General features: G+C 35.7%; 1 pseudogene; it reads left to right on the top strand.

Moving 5' to 3' along the window:
- The first annotated feature begins 897 nt into the window (after positions 1-897).
- LOC120425897 (26S proteasome non-ATPase regulatory subunit 7-like) lies at positions 898-3,966 on the top strand (annotated as a pseudogene).
- Positions 3,967-4,190: the final 224 nt, after the last annotated feature.

Raw genomic sequence — 4,190 nt, 5'->3', positions numbered from 1 at the left:
ATTGTTCCACAGTTGGCCTAAATCAACTTAAGTATGGACTTTTTATACTCAAACTTACTTAAAATTTTCCAAGGAACACGATCCCGTTGTCAAAATGAATATATAAAGTACTCCAAAAGTTAAGTATAAAGGGAAGTACTACTTATAAGAAGTTTAGGTAAAATCTGAACACAGATTCGTTAGGTACATCGATGGTACATCACTTTTCTGCAATAAAGAAGTTGATTTGGTGACGTTTTCTTAAAAACAGCTATCTTTCCAGCAGGGCAAGGCTACTTATCGAACCTTTGAAGTACATCAAAAATCCTTAAAGGTACACATATGTACCACTTTGGTACATGCTAAAACCATGTTCGGATTTTTGATTTGGCCAGATTGCCCTGCTGGATGGATTGACATTTTCTTATCGACTTTATTCGACGGAAATGGTGGAAAAACTGTAGGCTTTGAACTAAATACAAGCAACCAATAAAAAATGGAATAAAACTTGTATATTATTGTCAAAAGACGAATACAAAACAAAAATGTAAAATGTGGTGACAATAAAGTTAAAAACCATGCATTAAAAAAACTGGCAACAATTCACTTTAACAGTATTGGTGTTAGCTTGTACTGCCATTCTGTGTGTAAATATGGGTATTCGGCGCCGTCGCTCCGTGCCATACTTTCACACACTTAGGAGCCCAGGGCAGCGAAGTCCTTGTCGATAAAAGGAAGACACTAGTGGTTGGTACTAGCAATGGTGGCCGACAGCTATAAAAGTCAACTTCGTCGTTTGTACTGCCATCACGAAGTAGCCTTAAAAAGCATCCAACCCGAGTAATTTTATAAATCAATTTCAATTAAGTTTTTAGACAATATAATAGATAATTTTATGTATTTAGTGATTGGAAAAACATTTCCAATGCATGGAAACAGTTTGAAAGTGCTGTAGTGTCAGTGCATAAAGGAAAAAGATTCTTGGTGTCGTGAACCGATGCAGATAAGTAACGAAACCGATTCTGTTCGACCTAATCGCCATTTCGTCAAAACCGAAAAAAAACAGAAGGCATTAAAGAAAAGTGCTCTAATAGCAGAGATAATCAAAATTATCAACTTGTTTTGGCCAGGTAACGTAGAAAACAGTCCTGCTTGAACTTTCTAAGTGATGTTTTTAAAATATTCTTGGTATTTGAGCTGTAATTTACTAAATTTAAGTGAATAGGCCCAATATAGGTTCTAGGCCCAAAATAGGGACATATACTGATTTATGTTTTTTTGAAAGTTTCCCAATTTGAAAATATTATTTTTTTTATAAAAAAAGTATATTATGGATTTCTTAATTTCCAGATTTCTTAATTTAAGTGTTTCAAAAATTTCGAGTTTTTGATTCATTTTTTAAAATTTGTCAAATTTGCTACGTCACCGTTGTTCTTTCATGTGACATCCAGTCATAATTAATTTATGTTATTATGAATAATCTTTCAAACATGCTGCAATTAAAAAATTTGTTTTTGGTCCCTTCTATATAAAACCTTTGTTTGTCTTTTTTAAATCATATTTATTAAACGTACCTGCCACTCTCATTTGTTAAATTGTTACCTAACGAGGGGCAGGACACAGTTAATCGATTATATTTACAATAGATTCAATATAGACTCACTTGAAAGCCCTCTTTGTGATCATCCTTCTCTAACCCATTTTGGAGTATACTCCAAAATGGGTAAAAGATTATGTTCTCTTAACTGTATCTGTAAAATCTGTAAAAGTGTATTAAAATATCTGTAAGAATTTTCAGACATCCCCTCAATCCTATCCTGATTTGAAGGGACAAGGTGACAAAAGTTTGACAGTAAAACAAACTAAACTAAAAAATCTCAATCATCATCCGAATTCCGAACCTCAGATTTAACAGTGGCAAAATAAACATTGTCCGCACGAATTCGAGGCAAAACCCCGCTGGAATCTTTGAGAACCTGTTCCGCCTGACCGAGGAAGCTAACCCGCAACAAAGATGCTGTCGGAAACGAGCGTCACGAAGGTGATTGTGCACCCGCTGGTGCTGCTGAGCGTGGTGGACCACTTTAAACGAAAGCTGCTCGGCTGCTGGAGGGCCAAGGGCGCGCTGGACGTGTCCAACAGCTTTGCGGTCCCTTTCGACGAGGACGATAAGGACAAATCGGTGTGGTTCCTGGACCACGACTTCCTGGAGAACACGTACGGTATTTTCAAAAAGGTCAACGTCCGCGAACGGCTGGTACCACACGGGCCCGAAGCTGTGCCAGAACGACATCTCCATCAATAAGCTGATCCGGCGCTACTACTCGGTGCTCGTCTTAATCGATGCCAAGCCGAATGACCTGGGTCTGCCGACGGAGGTTTACATCGCGGTGGAGGAGGTGCATGACGACGGCAGTCCCACGTCGAAGACCTTTGAGCACGAACCGAGCGAAACTGGGCGGAGGAAGTGGAAGAGGTGGGCGTGGAACACCTGCTGCGGGACATGAAGGACACGACCGTCGGAAATTTGACGCAGAAGATCACCAGCCAGCGGACTGAAGCTCACAGCTGCGCAAAATCAAGAACTAACTGCTGAAGGTCGGCAACGGGCAGCTGCCGGTGAACCACTAGATCGTGTACCAGCTGCAGGACATCCTGAACCTGCTGCCGGACCTTGCCCAGGAGAATTTTACCGATACGCAGTACGTGGAGATGAACGGAAAGGAGAAGGAGAAAGATGATAGGGACGGCTAGAAGGAGAAAATGGAGAAGAAGTTGGGGGAGAGAGAACTCCAATGAACATTGACATAGGGTGTGAGCGATATAAACTCAAAGTTTACATTTGTTTTAGCACCTAATAAAATAAGTCTACATTTTACCATATTTACGTTTCCTTTTACCGACAAACCACGATTATTTATTAAGCAGCATTTTCAGCATTTTTTTTTAATTATCATGAGCGGTCTTTGAGTGACATTTGACAGCGATACTTATAGTTAGGGTTAGTGAAATTTCACGATTTCGCGGACAGCGTGAAATCCGCGAAATTTGGCTTTTTCCGCGAAATCCCGTGAAATTATATGTTTGTGTGAGAATGTAACGATTTTTCTCAAAATAATTTATCAAACTCAAAAAGGAATAAAAATAATCTTATGAACTACTGTAGAATTAAGCGAATGAATATACTGGTTTAATTACTAATATAGGGTTAGTGATTTTTGACGATTTAGTGGACGGCACTAAATTCGTGAAATTTATCAATTTTCTCAAATCATTTTTTTTAAATAACAACGTAATAAATATTTCATCTAAAAAGACTATTTAATTAAATTTTATTAGTATTCAATTAAAAAGTTTGATATGAACCATTTGAAGAAATGTTCTGATTTTTTTGCTTTTTTAGAAACTCACTAAATTTAGTAATATTTTCATTCGCTGTAACAAAAAGTTAACTGCTATTTTATTTGAAAGGTATATTTAGTTTTGAAAGAAATTAAAAGAATCGTGCTTTGTCTTATTCAAAATGAAATGAAGAATTTTTTTATCTCTGCAATCACATTTTAAAAACATCAAATTATTGTTATTTGTTTATTTGGGTGGATGATTCCCGTGAAAGTTAAAAATACTACTTTTTTGTTTTCTTTTCTCATTTAGGATCAAAATTTCGAAATTGTTAAATATTATATCATTTTTATATTTGCAAATTGTTTTTAAATTTGGTTTTTGAAAGTGAGCTAAAACCCTTAAAAAAATATGTTTAAAAAGCTAAATGTCGCAGAAAATTCAATTTATTTTACTCATTTTTACTGGACAAGATTGTTAAATCTTGCTTTGATATGAGATTCAATAAAATGTAAAATGATGTAACAGAAGCAAATGAGCGAAAACATTTTAGCTTTATTAGTTGAATATTGGAAGAGCAGGTCAGTAAATGAGAATACGCGTGCCCTACATTTTGTTTCAAAATATATATAGAGCCCATCCATAAATCAGCCCGGGCAGACGGTAATAACAAAATTAATAATATTTCAATAACAAATCCTGTTAAAATAACAAAAAGTGTTATTATTTTAACCTGAAGTTCAACTTCAAGAAGAAAAAATAATAACAGTTTCTGATAAAATAACAAAATTTGGTATTGAAGTGATATTATATTGAAAATCTTTAATAACACGCCAATAAAAGGAAATGTTATACATTTCAAAAACTCT

Source organism: Culex pipiens, chromosome 1, assembly GCF_016801865.2.
Source record: "Culex pipiens pallens isolate TS chromosome 1, TS_CPP_V2, whole genome shotgun sequence".
Taxonomy (NCBI): domain Eukaryota; kingdom Metazoa; phylum Arthropoda; class Insecta; order Diptera; family Culicidae; genus Culex; species Culex pipiens.
The sequence above is the reverse complement of the archived record's forward strand: the minus strand, read 5'-3'. Positions and strand labels throughout refer to the sequence as shown.